Source organism: Carassius auratus, chromosome 27, assembly GCF_003368295.1.
Source record: "Carassius auratus strain Wakin chromosome 27, ASM336829v1, whole genome shotgun sequence".
Taxonomy (NCBI): domain Eukaryota; kingdom Metazoa; phylum Chordata; class Actinopteri; order Cypriniformes; family Cyprinidae; genus Carassius; species Carassius auratus.
In genome coordinates, this window is record NC_039269.1 from 620,614 (window position 1) to 638,649 (window position 18,036).

The 18,036-nt window shown below is 34.7% G+C and overlaps 1 long non-coding RNA gene across 3 annotated transcripts; it reads left to right on the forward strand.

Annotated features, from left to right (window-relative positions):
- The first annotated feature begins 180 nt into the window (after positions 1 to 180).
- LOC113044964 (uncharacterized) lies at positions 181 to 17,286 on the forward strand. 3 transcript variants are annotated; one of them, XR_003275944.1, is made up of 7 exons: positions 181 to 254; positions 1,319 to 1,461; positions 3,062 to 3,193; positions 3,612 to 3,750; positions 5,524 to 5,585; positions 14,259 to 14,415; positions 15,129 to 17,286. It is a non-coding gene; the product is annotated as an uncharacterized LOC113044964 (long non-coding RNA). The 3 variants fall into 3 exon arrangements; XR_003275943.1 differs by lacking the exon at positions 3,612 to 3,750; XR_003275945.1 differs by lacking the exons at positions 3,612 to 3,750; positions 14,259 to 14,415; positions 15,129 to 17,286 and adding an exon at positions 10,070 to 11,581 and having other exon boundaries at positions 5,524 to 8,168.
- The last annotated feature ends 750 nt before the right edge of the window (positions 17,287 to 18,036 follow it).

An 18,036-nucleotide genomic window follows, 5' to 3' on the forward strand; every position in this document is an offset into this window, starting at 1 on the left:
ACGAGTCCTTGTCGTTAAATGTACAGTTAAAGCGACCGAGGTCTGTCTTTATGACTAAATACAGTTTGGAATCAACGTTCTCTTATTAAATGGTCTGATATCTTCTGTTTTCGCCACAAGTGGCCGCTGGCGTACAAAAAGATGGGAACTGTGTTTTTCTATCTCAATGTTCTTGGGGACATTAATAGTGTAACGTACGGCTAACGTTATAACATTTAGCATTTGCATAAACTTGAAGGAGATCTGTGGATAAGGTAAACACCGTAATTTATTATTTTTTTAATAGCATGTTTGTCAGATAGTGACATCTGTCGAAGTCATAACTTTATTATATAAGTTTAAAGCTGATTTCTAAATGCAATAATCCAAAGCTACACAGAAACCGTGTTAAGAAACTTTGTTTACTGGCAGCTGTCAAACTCACAAAATAACTTATTTTAGTCATTTTGCTACTCTCTGTACTGTACTGGTTTTTGACAAGGTAGAATTCCTTGAAGTATGTTGGAATACCAGGTAAATACAATATCAGACGAATAAAGTAAACATTCAGTATCATAGTAAGTTATAATTTAAAGTAATGTTAATATGCAATGGTTGTTTCTTAAGTGTAATGTCACTGGACCAGCTTCTTTAGATTTTATTATTAGTGTTATTAATATTAATAATAATAGTAGTAGTAGTATTACTATTATGTGTCTTTAAGTTTCATCATGTGTTTTTGTTTGGTCACATTGTGTTGTGTGATTTTTTTTTTTTTTTTTTAATGTTCACACGGTATATTATTCATCCTTTGTTGCAACAAAGTGTGAAATGTAAGCACAATATGTCCTTAAACATATACTTCCCTCTGTTTATCATTATCACTGCACAGTATTTGTTATTAGCAATGTACACCATATGTATTGACATCCGTCCATCTGTTTTCCTATTTTAATAAATAATAAATATGTGTTTACAGGGTATGGTTCAGACAATGTAATTTTGTCAACAAAATGTGCCTTATCCAGTGTGTAACTTGCACTTCACTAAAGTTCAACTGTATATATATTGGCTTGACTTGATTTGACCATCAAATTATTATACTATTATACTATTATTCTTTATCTATGAGTATATTATTATATGTATATAAATATTTTTAAAGTGTTTATCAGGCTCTAAAAACAGTGCAAGATAAAAAAAAAAAAAAACATTATAAATAGTCTTGAATTTGCATTAATCACATCATTTGTTTCCAGAAGGCTTTCCCATTTCATAACAAAACATTAAATTTTATGCTTGTATTGCAAATACTATGTCTTTATTGTGTTTATTGTAGTTTTATCCAGTATACTATGGTGTGAGACACTATAATGGCTGGCCGGATTCCTCTGGTTGTGCTGGCCTGTGGCTCCTTCAACCCCATTACCCACCAGCACATACAGCTGTTCGAGCTGGCTAGAGACCACATGCACCAGACGGGTTAGTGCCACCTGTTCATTTACCTGAAATTGGCCATCATCTGTTATTAGGCCTAAATTGGCCTCCTTTCCACCATCCCTTTGGACCTGTCGCTTCCAAGTGATTTCTGTTATGTAACTGCATTTTGGTTTATTTTTGTTTTGTTTGTTTAATTCTAGTCTAAAGTGTGCTTAAATCTTTTATTAACCATAAAAAGACAGAAAATGAAATAATAGAGTTTTTTTTATTCTAAAGGTTATTGAAAATTTAGTCTTCCTTCCTCTTTTTTTAATATCATATTTGATAATTCAGGCTTTTATGTCCCTTATACTATAATATAGGAGAATTTTGGGTTCTTACTTAAGATAAAAAGAAACACAGCAAGAATATGCAATTTGGTTCATTTGCTAGTATTTATATGGCCAAAAAGTTGAAAGATGCACTTCATAATAGAATACTTACATAAAATGCATATAAAATTCAGTTGTCAGTCTCTATCTCCCAATAATGTGTCTTGGTAAAATGATATAAATAATTTTCGGATCAAACCTCTGTGGGGGGCAAAACATATAATATGGTGCAATACCAATATGATAAGAATAAATATATATTTATGAGAATAAATATAAATGTTAACAAATAAACATTCCTAAAAAGCCTGACTTTATATTTTAATATTAGTTTTCAATTAATTAAATAAATGTAGTAGATTGTGTACAGCAGGTTTTTCAGCAAAGGTTTGATCATTTTACAAATTTAGAGGCCTTACAATTGTGTGTATCAAATATAACACAGCTTGCTTTATAGGTTTAAAAATATCTTTATTATGCATAGGCTTTTCTTTATATAAAGCTGTAAGGAATGTGTGACAAATGCACAGTTTTAATGTTGAACGCTCTGATCTCAGTGAAAATATACTTGCTTAAGTTCAAGAATCACCAGCAAAAAAAAAAGGGCATTGTAGCTGCTGCTGTCTACAATGCAAGCAAGCATTTCAAGTTTTGTTGATTATAATTGGAACATTTTGTTATGTTGCACTGCTTAGCTTTCAGTGTAGACGTGGTGTAAAAACTCAGCATGGCGCTGGCACGCTGACATTTTTGCTTGTGTTTATTTACAGTACACAGTGTACTCTAAAATTGCTCGCAGATATAGCCTAACAAGTTACCAAAATAGCTTGCGTATGATATTACCTCAAGTGGCTGGGAACTTGTTTGTGGTTTCTTGTCATTTTTATGAAAGATTACAACTGACTTTTAAAAAATGAATTTTATTGATGAATTCTGTTTTATAATGTCTTGCATGCACAGCTTAATGAGAAACCGCAAAAACAATTGCAGTATGATGTGAATTCATCTCGACAGTGCAAAATTACAGCATTATTTGGCAAAAACATTAAGCATTCAGCAACTCATTAGAGTTTGCGTGTGCATGCAAAGCTCGTGTTAATTTGTGTGCAGTGGCTTAGAAACTTTTGCAGGGCTGCAGCACTTAGAAAAGGAATCAACGTCTCTTTAATAATCCAGCAATCATTTACATTTCATTCATACGCTCTGTGCTTTAAAGGAATAGTTCACCCAACCATGAAAATTTGCTGAAACTTTTCTCACTGTAAAATCAGCTGTTTGGACTCTCATTATGATGGCACCCATTCACTGCAGACAGAGGATCCATTGGTGGGCAAATAATGTGATCAATTTCTCCTGTATCCGATGGAGAAAAAAAACGAATCAACATCTTAGATGACCTGAGGGTGAGTCAATCTTCTGAAAATTTTCATTTATGGGACATTTTATAAGTTCATGCTTTTTCTGGGTATTGAACACATTTTGTTAGCATTGGTATAATATTTGAGCTACAGGAGCTTGAAATGCTTTATATTTGGGTAACACTTTAGTATAGGGATCAATTCTTACACTATTAGTTAGTTGCTTATTAGCATGCCTGTTATTAACATATTAGCTGTTTGTTAGTACTTATAAAGCATTTAATCAACATGACCATATTCTACATCCCTAATCCTACCCAATACCTAAACTTGATCTCACTAACTGTTAATAAGCAGCAAATTAGGAGTTTATTGAGCCAAAAGTCATAGTTAATGCTTTGTTAATAGGGAGAACTGGACCTTAAAATAAAGTACATCTAATCTTTTTGGGATTTTTGGGTAGGTCTGTATCGTGTGGCGGGTGGGATTGTATCTTCTGTCGGTGATGACTATGGTAAACAGGGTCTTGTTGCTTCGAAACACAGACTGGCTATGTCAAGACTTGCCTTGCAGAGCTGGACAGAGACTGTGGTGACCATGAGGTTAATATAAATTTAAAGCACAATTTTACAAAAGTGTCCTACATTGGCTTCTTAACCATGACTAACGCAAATCATTTATTTAATCAAAACTTTGATAAGGCAAGTAACTTTCCTGAGTCTTTTAACACAATTGGGACACTGGCTGTAAAGGAAACATTAACCGGTTTTGCCAGATGGGGCGCTTAATGCCGATTGCACCTCCATTATCCCAGAAACTGCTCAGAAGTGCAGCGATAGAGTCATCTTTGATGATAGGAAGGTTGCCTTTTTTCTTTACTTCAAAAGCACTGTTCAAATTTTAAACATACTGGCGTTATTATTATGAATGACAGTTTATGATACAGCATACAGTTACGTCTGAAGTAGGCTTATCCTTCTCCTAAATTAACTGATGGTTCACATTAGAGTGTTACATCTCACGTATGAATACCCAAAAGTCTCATTTATATAATGCAATACTGTATATACAAAAATAATGGCACACATTGGCAAAGGTATATAGACATGGAATGTAGATATTCAATCTCTACTGTAGAAATATTTCAAGATGCAATTATATTTTATATGTTGCCTTTATATATGAATTCACCTTGCATTACCCTCTATAAAGGACTTCACAAACTCACTGTCATCTTCAAAATATCAGAGCTGAACTAAAGCCAAAACTTTATAGGAGTTGAATCCTTAAATTCCCTGTGTATGAGATATCAAACAGCCACCCTACTATCCATCCATCAAGGTTTTTTGTTTTGCAAACGTGCCAAATTCTTGTCCCCTCTCTTCGTTGTGACATGCCGTTCCTCCTTTTGAATCCCTCAAGACATAGTAAAGTAACAAGAGACTGTTAAAGGACCCCTCAGAGCACTCAAATTTTGTTTTATACCAACTGCTAGCTATGCCCTTAGGTGTCTAATTAATACTCCGATGCCAGGGAGGAGGATGGCTGCTCTTGCGCCAGGGGCCCGTGCCAGGGATTTGTCTTTCTAGGTTCGTAATTTACTTCCTGGCAGAATTGGACGAAATCACACAATTGATTATATGCCCTTGCAGTTGACCTATGTGATGAATTACCATGTTGAGTTTTTGCTATTTTTAAAGGACATATACAGTAGTGCTATGCTTCATACATGCAGGCTTTGTTACAAAATCTGTTCAGCATAGGTTGCAACAACGTGCATTTATTAGTTATGTGCCTTCTAATGTGCGTTCTTTTTGCCAAGTTGTACCAGCATTGCATCTATGGTTCTACCATTCTATATATTCTATCATTTCTGTCAGGCCTATAAACATTCAAGAAATCAGGACTTTTGTTAACAAGGCCTATTGAAGTCAAGATTCAAAAGTTTGTCTTGAGGAACTTTGCATTTCTTGTTGAAATTACTTTATAATTCAAAAACAATTCTATGTCTTTTTTAGCTACTTCAATTCAAATCCTATTCAAATTCTGAATGGTGCACATCCCAGATTCTATTATTATGGTTCTGCTATTGGTTAATTCCAATGTCCATTGTGCAGTATATATCTACACAAGTGCTGTTAACTCAACGATTATTCTCTATGTAAAAGTTTCATACTCCTATCTGCATTTAAGCAACAACAAAGCTTATAATAGCCTCTTGTGAGAGACTGGAGAAGTTGAGATACACATCTACTGTACAGGCTCATGTAATTTAGTGTGAATGTAAAGCTTCTCCTACATTCATAAGCTGATTATCTACACAGTATGGCCATTCATGCTCACCATTGCTTATCTGCTGTTTGTTTTTCCCACAGGTAGCACTACTACTGCATAGCTGCTCAGTACCACAGCAGCAAGCACCTGCCCGCAGTCTCTGGTAAGCCACCTCTCAATCTTTATAAATTGACACCAGAACCTCTCATCACAGTTCGGTTTCCTCTGAACCTTATCTCTGGCCCAACAAAGCCTTTTCTGTTTTTGCTAATCACTTTAGATAAGTCTGATGCATTTAAAACAGGCTGTTGTCTTTTCCCTGGCCAGCACAAGCGCTGTTAGGCCTCTTTTCAACAATGCTTTTATTTGGTGTTGCTGTAGAGGAGCATGCTAATGAAGCCTAATACCCTCCACAGGATGACTGAGCTTAAGACAAGCGTGCTCGGACTGTTAATGAAGCTGAGATTAATAGCCAGGACAACTTTATAACTAGACAAGTGCCAAGAATGACAGAACACATGCACACAAATACCCTGTTATCTCAAAACCTTTTAGAGAACTCCCTTATTCAACGCCTGCTCCCCTTTGTTCTGTTGCTATTCTTTCATGTGTAATGTCTTTTGTTTGGCTGTGGACTGAAGCAAGGCCATAATCATGTTTTGAACACTGGGGGTGGGTCCAATTATTTATTTTTTTAAACCTTTCAAATAGAAATTGTATTTTTATTTCAAGGAATTACATAACTAAAGGATTTAAATAAATTCAAGGAAATATGTATGAGTGAGTAAAGAGTATGTATGAAATATTAATTTTATAAAATGTTACAATTAATATTTTTTATTAAAAAATATGGACAATTTCACTCTATTTGGTATGACTAATATATCAACAACACTAAAGGAAAAGCATTTCTTGTCTCATCACATTACATTTTTAATTACACAAATCACACAAATGATTTAGCCTATATTTTAATATGTCAAATATTACATGTTCAGCTAATAAAATCTTACCTTGCACTTATTATGTTAAAAACTGAAGCGATGCTGTGGAATTCATGTTTAGTATATGTGAACAGTGTGAACAAAAAATTAACTTTTACAACTTTTTGTCTTTTTAACAACAAACAGTTATGGCCTGGACTGAAAATTGCATAAAGAAACTCATCAAATTACATTCATCCTTCTGTTACAATGATAAATATACATATCAGTCAAAATTAACCTAAAAGATGTTTAAAATCATTGATATTTTTACAGAAAGAGATCCTTTTAATTTTAGATTTCATGTTGAATTATCTCAGGGATTATTTTTGATTAAATTGCTTTCATGCAAACCCCATTATAGCCAATTGAAAGAAATCTGGCGCTTACTGAATTAAGCCATTTATGATTGTCTAGAAATATTAGTGTTTATATTGGAATGTGCATAATTATTTTCTTTACTGGTTTTTCCTGAATGTATTTGTTATTAGAATAAATATGAAGGGGGTGGTATTTCCCCATGCCCATGCAGTGTGCACATACATTTCTTTAGATCTATTTTTAGTCACATAAAGTAGAAATAAAGAGCTTTGGTGGGCCGATCGAGGTTCATTTCCTGCCCCCTGCAATTCACGCCTGCTCAAACAAAAGCCAGCTCTCAGACACATGTTATAGCAAGAGAATTAGAGTTAAAAGCATACTATTGATTCTTTCACATCCTGTAAATAACACTGCAGAGGTTGAGCCCTTATATTGCTAGCCATGAAATGATTTCTAATGAGGCGTTAAGGAAAGAAAAATTGAGATTTGAGATGCAAGGGTTCAAGGAGTGTCAAACATTTTGTTTATGAGCCACCACAACATATTGAAAGATGGGGAAATTCATTGATAGCATTGTTTTTTGGTTTGTATTTGCAAAAAAAGTAATATGTAAATCTGTTAACAGGCACCAAATCTGTGTTCACTACAATTTCCACTGTGCAGTTTCCAGTATTGCAGGTTATTTCAAGTTTTGTAGAATGCAGAATGTTATCCTAATTTGGAACCGCACAGCATCACTGTTATCTCTGCAGGAAAAAAAGAAGGATTTGGACATCTATGCCACAAATAATAATAATAATTATAGAAATGGATTTGTACTGTCCAAAAAAAGGGGGCATTTACTTAACAGTAATGTATAGTATGGTTCAAAAGACTATTTTGCTGGGAAACTCTGAGTTTTCGTTTTCAGAACAGCTAAACTCTGTTAGTTCTGTCGACTCTTGAGTTTGTTGACTGAGTTTAGCACGTGCACAATGACAATGATATGTCACGATCAATGGAGCTCCAAAATTATGATTATGAAATTATGATTATTATGATTCGCCATGGCAACAGCAATGACTTATATTTTGAATGATTGTTTCTGCATGATGAAAATATGCGCAGTGAATGAATACCTGCACTGCAAAAAAATGATTTTCTCAAATTAATTTTTTTTTATATTCATGTTTCCAATCAAAATATTCTTAAATCGAGATGAGTCTTATACTCGTTTCCCCAGGAAACATAACTAAATACCTTATACACTGTAATTTTCATCTGTAGAAATTGCATCTTAACGTAAATATTTTTAGATATATGATTTGGAAATAAAACAAAAATACTCAGTAAGAAAAGCTTTTTTGCAGGGTAAATGAGTGAATGAGGCGTTTAAACATCACTTACGCTTTTAAAAGGGGGAGGATGCCGAAATAAACTAAAGAAAACCTGCTCCCAACCAGGTAAGGTTTACAGAGTAAGTTACAATGGTAACTGACTCTGAGTATAAGGGTATTCTGGGTTTGACAAACCACCCATTCTGAAAACAGAAAACCCAGAGTTTCCCTCATATCAGGGTCAGCATACTCAGAGTTTTCACTTATCCTCGTTTCTGAAACGCTCCCCAAGGGTGTGACGGAAGCTCCTCTGATACAATCTGTATTGACTATTATAGTGTTTTTTTTTTATATTTTGAATTTTATTTTTATATTTTCAGTTTTAATTTTAAGTTTAGTTTAGTTTAGTTTAGTTTAGTAATTAAGTAATAGTAATATTTTTTTTCTTACTTTTGGATTTTTATTCTTTATAGCTTTATTTAGTTTGAACTGTTGTAGTTTTATAGTTAAACTTAACATAAACTTATTCATTGCTGTTCAAGTTTTAAGTTTTTCAAGTAATATTCCGGTAACACTTTAGAATAGGTAACACTTATTAGTTGCTTATTAGATGCATATTACTAGAATAGTAGCAATGTATTAGTGCTAATTAAGAACATATTAATACCTTATTCTAGTTGACCTTATTCTATATTCCTAATCTTACCCAATACCTAAACCTAACAACTACCTTACTAACTATTAATAAGCAACAAATTAAGAATTTATTGAGAGAAATGTTGTAGTTAATAGTTAACAAGTGTTATCTATTCTAAAGTGTTACCAATATTCCTATTCTGTTTTATTTTATTTTAGCTTTATTTTCAAAATACCAAAATGTAGTTTTAATCATTTAATTGAATAGTTTAATTAATTTAATTAACAATAACAACAATGTGGGCATCCTGTAAAATTTCTCCTTTTGTGCTTCATTGATGAAAAAATAATAATACTTTTGACAGGAGGGCAAATAAATGATGACAAATCCCAGTGTTGTTCAGAAGCACCTGGTTTTATTATAGACACATTTAAAAGGTGCTGTAAGATATTTTGTATGGATTGGCACTATTTCATAATGTCTATTAGGTTACACTGATTTCAGTCTTCTAAATTATAATATCAGTGTCTGTGACAGCTCTAGGCTCTTTACACGCCCGCCATCATTCATGTTAAGCACCATATTCAGTTTCATAAGCAGTTGTCAATTTTGTGCCGTTAATTTGGACAACTTTGACAGTATTATGATGACATCCTGCTGCTCTCCTGCTCCATCTTTAATTACAACAGTTGAATAGTTCCAAAACAGCTAACATTAATAACGTCACCTTTAAAAGAATAGTTCACTTAGAAATAAAAATATACTCACCCTCGGGACAAGTTTGTTTCTTCTTTGGAACAGATATGTAAAAACGTAACATTTCGGTTGCTCACCAATGGATCCTCTGGAGTGAATGGGTTCCGTCAGAATAAGAGTCCAAACATCTGATAAACACATCACGATAATCCACAAGTAATCCACACGACTCAAGTCTGTCAACACCTTGTGAAGTAAAAGCTGCTTGTTTATAATACACAAATCCTTCAAGACAATTTTAAGTAAAAAATCATTGCATTCTGCTAAAATATGAGTCCTTTATTTATAATATTGCTTCATCCAATTAAAAAGTTATCTCGTCTGAATCAGGGGAGAAATATGCCCAAATCAAACATAGTTTACAAGTGAAAACCGTTCTAAACAAATATTTTTGGTTTCCCCAGAGGAAGTGTTATTATGGATTATGGACAGAAAGTTGTGTGGATTTTTGTGCTGTTTTTATCAGCTCTTTGAACTCTCATTGTGACGGCACCCATTCACTATAGAGGATCACTTGGTGAGCAAGTGACATAATGGTAAATTTATCCAAATCTGTTCTGATAAAGAAACAAACTCATTTACATCTTGAATGAATACCATAGAATCATTAATGTGATCGCTTTCTCCCTTACAGTGGTTCCTCAGATGAAGCTGCTGTGTGGAGCAGATTTCATGGACACGTTTAAGGTGCCTGGTCTGGTGGGTCGATTTGGACTAGTTTGTGTGAGCCGAGGTAGCCAGCAGCCAGACCAGGCTATACATGAGTCCGACTTATTGTCCAGGCACCGGGGTAGCATCTGTCTGGTTCGGGAGTGGGTCCACAATGAGATAAGTGCTACAGAGGTCCGACGATCCCTACGGAGGGGCCAGAGTGTAAAATATCTCTTACCAGACTGAGTTATTGATTACATAAGAGAGCACAACTTTAAGCACAAGACAGAACAAAGACGTTAAACTACGACCTCTTGTCAAGCAAACAATACAAGACTGATGCATAAGAAATAGCCTCCAGTGGTCTTAGTCATAAGTAGTAGCAAAATACGTATCCAAAGAATCACTTTTCATATAGAAGATGCGAAAGCAGTTGTAGTGGAGTTGCATATTTTGTCTTGTGTAAAATGAACGTTATCCATGACCATGTTTTCCTAGTGTAATGTGTGGAGAGGGATTTAGGAATTTATCCCGTCTCTGCAGGAGTTAGATTTTCCAGATCACTGCAGAGCTGTAGGTCTATGTTCGGCAGGCCTGAGATTTGTTGACTTTTGCTGAATGTCACAAGGAAGATAAATAACAGCCTTTACACTTTGGATGGCAAACATTGCTTCTTCCATTTCCATTTGCACAGAAAGCGTCATTCATGTTGTCAGATCACTAAAGATGTTTCATTAAGCTTTGTCAGTTGGGCGGGAGGTTCAGACGAAATAAAATAGAAGAATGTAGTTTGAGGCAGCGTTTTTTTTTTTTCTTGTACCACTGACTGTGAGTTTTGGCTGAACCCAGCTAGTTGCTATAAGGGTGTTTTTTGAAGAGTTGAAGCCCTCCTGCTGACAGTCTTTGTGTGTGGAGTTTGGGCTTTAAAGAAGGCCTTTATTCATGCTGTCTTGAAAGAAAAGCCAGACGAATTAATTCAACACAACTAGTCCCACTCTTCTAGATGGCCGCTGCTTTGCACAGAAGGGCCGTGTGTGCCAATTCAAAGCATCAGACACTTTTGACTGACAGATGAAAGGAGTGACAATGCAACTTGATTTTATATCAAGCACAAAACCTACAGTACTTTTATTTTATTTGAAGAACAAATAGACTTCAAAATTATGTATTTTATGTGAATTAATCTAAGAAGACAATTGAAATTGTTTTTTTTTCTACATTATATTAAAGAAATAAGCATTATGTGTAAGAGTATTTTGTTATTGATAGCATGTTGCTGCATTAAATGGGGTAAGTTGTCACAATGGGACCTACCATTAAACACTATCACCTTTTCAGTGAAATGAAAACAGTAAAACTAACAGTAAAACGTGGCTTAGTGGTTAGAGAGTTTGACTCCTAACCCTAGGGTTATGGGTTCGAATCTTGGGCTGGCAATACCACGACTTAGGTGCCCTTGAGCAAGGAATCGAACCCCCAACTGCTCGCTGAATGCCGCAGCATAAATGGCTGCCCACTGCTCCGGGTGTGTGTTCACAGTGTGTGTGTGTGTGTGTGTTCACTGCTGTGTGTGTGCTCTTTGGATGGGTTAAATGCATAGCACGAATTCAGAGTATGGGTCACCATTCTTAGCTGAATGTCACATCACTCACTCACTCAGTCTTATGAAATAAATGTACCATATTTCAATGTTTTATCCTGTTTTAATATTTTTCTTGACAATATTCTATATTGAGAGGGTACTCGACAACATTGACCTCTGAATTATAAGTCAGAAATTGAGCCAAGGTAATGAAAATACAATGCGTGGCATAAAGATGCCATCTGCTGGGAGAAATATAATATTTAAAACAATGTGTAAATACAAGATGCTCGTAAAACCTTACATTACATACACATTACATTATAAGAGTCATTTCAGAAATAATTACTTTATTAGGTTTTGTATTCACATATACAGACATTATTTAAGACTCCTTAATGGATGATTTATAGATTTGTAGTATTCTCGTATTTATCATACAGTACATGGTGGTTTCCTACTTATTATTTTTGGCCTTTTTTTATATAAGATGTTGCTTTTTATATTAAGCAGCATCAGTCTGAAAACGTACCATTGGGAACCTCATTACCATGTAACTCCGCTTCATGTCTCTTGACTCGCTTCATAGTGTTGATGAAGTACCATGTTATTTCCACCTGTAACCATCCCTGTTCTGTGGTATTGCTTGAGTACTGTTTTAAATCCATATGAGGCTGTAATTTTCTTTTCAAGCCGTAAATGTAGCTATTAGAAAGATTGCCACCCCGCTGAAGCCTGATAAAGACCTCAATCAGGATGGAGATCACATCATCATAAAGACTTGTCATGAGTTTGAGAAGGATCTCAGTGGATTGGATGACAGGAAATGTATGGTGAGCAAACACTTTAAGGTTTGAGAGCTTAAAAGCATAGTTTTATACCTTTTTTATTATAAAGTACTACTCAAAAAAGCTTTAATGCTATTTATTAAACTGTGCTTTTTGGCTCAGTATGAACTTGCAGGATTATGTGTATGATTCTCCCTCAATGCATATGTTTTGCAAGGACACTAAATGTTTTGTGAAGATTTATTGAGATTTTTTTTGATTTTTCTTACCTTTAAGTAGCAAGTTTAAATGAATAGGCTTTCATGGTTTATTATACCATATCCAGGATCAGTTTAAGTCATAGGAATTTCATAATAGTTCTCTTATAGGGTTGCCATTTGTATAATTTCATTGCCCTTGAAAATCACTAACTGTGCATGTAATTTACAGCTCACAATCTCAACTAATGAAAAAAGATGAAAGTGTGAAATGAGAGCAATAATTGGCACTTTAATCTAATAAAAAGTGTTACTCTCTCTCCTTTCATTTTTGTCTGGCTTTTCCTGTAATTTGTGGGAAATTGGTATATCTAAGACCTGTGTTGAGATGATTACAGAGATAGAGAAAATCATCTATTTTATTTATCTATTTATTATTTAATTATTTTGCTTAACCCTAAAGCCGCCTTTTCTCTATCTCTGACAAACAACAGACTGGAAGTAATTTGTTTAAAATGGAGAGTACTATGGGAGCTGCATGACGTTCTGAATATATATGCAGATTTATTTTGATTTATTTTTTTTTTTTGATACAATTGGAGCTTCAGATGCATTGCAATGTGATGACTTTTGGGACTTGTATGTGACTGCCCAATTGGATGTGATGTATTCTAATTCAAAGTATGAGTGTGAGGTGAGTACTGGCAATATTTTGCACTAGAATTTTATTCTTTAATTAATATTGCAGATTGGAAAGGCGGCTTAAAGTCCAGCACTTAAACGTTCTGTGTTTATTTTAGTATTATTTATACTCTTACAGTTTTTTATATATATATATATATATATATATATATATATATATATATATATATATATATATATATATTCAGGTTTATTTTTTATTTTAGTTTCACTTTTAGGAATTGTTTTATGTGTCTTTGTCATTTTTTTTTTTTTTTAATATATATATATATATTTCTAAATAGACATATCATTTGCTTTTATTTAAATTTTAGATTTATTTAGGTTATTTGCCAAAAAATTTATATTTGTATTTCAAAAATGTCATTTAGTTTACATTTTCATCTGATATTTATATTTTCTTTTCACCATAAAAATTGGTCCAGCAGAAAATAAACAGTGTTAATTACGATACACTAGACTACACTGTCAGTTTTTTTTTTTTTTCTGATATAACTCAAAAAAAGACCTGTGAAGTTTTTTTTTCTTGAGTTGCAGTAAATCAAAACACTTTAAACGTAACATTCAGTAAAGATGTGACCTGGTTTGCCCTAAACAAAAATCACTCACCCCATTCAGTCCTAACAGCACCTGGCATTGTGGATTTTTATTTTATTTTTTCCTTACACAGAAATCTGGCAGAAGAAGAGGCTTTTCCAACATGTTTATCTTTGTGCAGCATATAATTGCAGTGCAGACATATTTATTGTGGGTCAGAATTAATTTTGTTTTTGTGTCAATAAAATATAGTTGTGCTCTTCTCTTCCCAATGCTCTTGCAAAATCTGTTCTGCTTCCCTGTGTCTTTACAGTCCTAACGTATACAGTATATATGTTCCAAATAAATCTCTGTTATGCATTATAGACCACCATCACCTGGGATGGAGATAAACTGGTATGTGTGCAGAAAGGAGAGATTGAGGGGAGGTGCTGGACCCATTGGATAGAGGCAAATGAACTTCACTGCTAGGCCACGTCTCATGCCTTTCATTTGTTATGTCCTTGATGGTGTTCCCTCCCAGGTATGATTGATTCGCATAGAGCTGGTATATACAGTATCAGAAATACCCTAAAGCATATACAATACGGCATGTCAGATATTGTTTCAGGCAGGAGGTACGCTTCAGAAAAACCTCAGAACTTTCAACCCTGTGATGCTTCACCTGAAAAAGCACGACGCTGACAGATTGATGGCTTTAATACATGTGAACTTTGTTTAAATAATTCTAATGGGCGTCAAACACCATCATCATGATTTGATAGGATTTTTAAATGAAGGTGACTGGAATATGATGAGTGGAGGTAATAACAACAGATGTTAGGCTTCAGCTGCGTGTTTGATCATGCATAATAAACTGAATGCATTGCCGTAGCATTACCAAAGAACTGGACATTGCTGACACCAGCTGGTTGAAAGTTATATACATTCTAGTATTGTGTTGAAAAAGAGTACTTTTAGGGATCTTTCCATGTTAATTATAGGCAAAATAATATTTATATACCCCCCCCCCCCCTTCTTTATTAGCACAGATTATTCCATAAAAAAGATTTAACATCCATTGGACTTTCCATTGCAGAAAAAAAAATGGAAAAAGGTTCATTATTTCATTCAGATGTTTGGGTTTTGGTTTTCCCTATTGTTTTCATACTTGCCTAAGTTAATGAGGGACAAAAAGGACATATGGTCAACCACAGAGTTGAGAACTATGCCTTTAAATATTTTCTCTGTTTGCAGGAACTGACAGCCGCTGGGATTTTGAGCAAACAGGTCTTCAAAGTCTTAAACCCCCACTGACTGAACACCTGCAAGAGATCCAGGAAAATCCAACACTTTATAGTATATGAGCTCACGCCACATCTTCCTACATCTATCCGTCTGTATGCGCCTTCAACTCTGCTATTGTGGAAACCAGACAAACAACATCTGTGATAGCCTGTCACAATCTATAAATGCTTGTTTGTTCTGATCCTCACAGAGGAATTTCTCAAGCGACTTTCCTTCATAGGTGCAGTGCTTGTCATTTAGATGTTATTTACATTAGTGGTAGAGAACGCAACGGGATAAGCTGCTCTGTAAGTGAACCATCAAACAACAGGTGCGTCAGGATATTGCCTTGAACGCAAGAAGAAGATTCCTCAGATTGGGAGCTTCTGTGTACATAAAAGTAATTAGACTCCAGAGAGGATGTGTGGAAGGAAAAATGATGTGACGAGTCTGAGTGCCGCCCAGCTGCTGTCGCTCTGATTGAAGAGCCTGTCAGTCTCTTGGGTTCTGAGCATGGCAGGGTTTTGCTTTCCTTCCCATTATGCCTCTGTGACTGTGCACACAAAAGAATACATAAATCAGTGAAATAAAAAGACCTGCATTGCGTTCTGCTGTTCATATGCATCTAAATGTGTTTGTTTGAAAACGCTAGTTTAATAGAAGCATACCAGTAGGAATGTAAATTAAATATTGCTGCTGTTTTTGTATATACTTTTGAAAATCCAGGTTGGCATGTTCACTTTTCATTATTGCTGAGATGCGCTTCAGCGATTCTTAAGTATTACATGAATATTTAGAAGTGAACTAAGCAGCACCCATTCATCCACTTAACAAGAGAACGAAAAGGCACATAATTGGCAGTATGTTGATAACTATAAAGCACCGTCTAGTAAAATCCATGCAAACGTTCATTTTCCATATTTGGTCTATTAACATCTTCCTGCCAGGTGTTCCTTTCAGTGATATAATGTCCTACCCATCCCACTCAATGTCCACTTCCTTTTTTCCATGCTAATGGGTCCAAATATATATTTTGGGGTCTTGTTTTACTCAAAAGAGTAGTTCAGCCAAAAATAAGCATTTGCTTAGACTTTATTCACCATTAGGCCTATCAAAATTGATTAATCACTTGCTTACCAATGAGTCCAAATAGCTGATGAAAACATCACAATAATCCACGAGTAATTCACACAACTCTAGTCCATCAGTTATCATTGTGTGAAGCAAAAAGCTACAAGTTTGTAATAAACCAAGGTAAAATATTTTTAACTACAAGCCGCTGCTTACTGCAAAAATCAACACAGTCTCACTCCCAACTCATCACACATTGATAAATGTAGTTATTTTATCACACTTTCTGATGTTTACCAAAATACTTTGATATGCTTTTTGTCCTCTTGAAAAATTACACGCATGCACATGTCTCATCAGCTCATACTCATCAGTTGTCGAATCGGACACATCCGACAGAAAACGGTTCTCGGTTCAGTGTACTGGTGATCCGAAAACCGATGCAACCGGTTCTTAACTCGAGAACGAGAATCGCTCCAGCAGTGGGCATGTTCGTTCGTTATCTGGCTCTGCTCGGTGTTCATCTTCAGTTCTTCATCTTCAGTTCAGTGCCAAATTATTAACCCCCTCGTTCAAATCACTACCTGATTGCCTAATCCTAACCCCACCCCTAATCCTAACCCCTCCTCCATACCTACTCCTAAACCTAGCAATACTAGGGGGGTAATAATTTGGCAGGGGGTCAGAATTGGGCACAACATCTGTTCAATGGCGTTTTAGTAATGTCGTTGAAAAAAAAAAATCTAAAATTACAAGATTAAAGTCGAAACACTTCGAGATAAAGTCAAAATATTATGAGAATAAAGTCGAAATATTTCGAGGATTTAAATACTGGATATTAGCAGAAATCATACCATGTGTCATACTCGCGGGGACAGTATGCTTGGAAATAATATTTCATATCTTCCATTGCAATCATCATTTGTAGTGCACCAGCCAAGATTTGTGCTTTTGATAGACCTAGCCTACTTTTAATATCTCAGTTTTCAAAATCGGTTTTATAACAAAACACAAATTATGTGTCTTACAATAATGTGTTTTTCAAGCTCTTTCATGATCGGATCGCTGTATTTATGTAAAACAATTCATTAAATTCATTAAGCTTTTCTTTGTGAAAATTCCAAATATGTGAAAAGGTATTCTAATAATTTTTCGACTTTATTCACTAAATATTTCGACTTTATTCTTGAAAAATGTAGACTTTATTCTATTTCGACTTCATTCTCGAAGTTGGCCTATTACGACCTTATTCTCGAAAAATTTCGACTTTATTCTCGTACTATAACAAGATTAAAGTAGAAATATTATGACTTTAATCTCGTAATTTTTAGATTTTTAGGGTAGGGGTGGGGTTGCATGCTCCAATGAAAGTATAAAATTGATATAAAATGATTTATATTTAATACAAATGCATGAAAATCATTCAATTAAGACAAACAACAGAAAACAGTGGAATACCATGTGCTTCAAAGAATTACGCAAAAGGGGTACTTTGAGATTCAAAAAGCGACACCAAGGGGTCCTGACCAAGCTCGAGTCGGGAGTGAGACTGTGTTGCAAAAATACAACTAAAACACGTCCTCTATCAATAGTATTGTTTTCTCCATTTAAAAAAGTGGTCTTGTCTAAATCAGTATAGAAACATGCACAGTGCAAGCACCGTTTACAAGCCAAACCAGTTCGGAACAAATGGATTTTGATGTGACAACTGAAAGTCCTTATGATGATTTTATCAGCCGTTTGGACTAATCATTCTGACGGCACCCATTCACTGCAAAGGATCTATCTGTAAGCAACTGATATAATG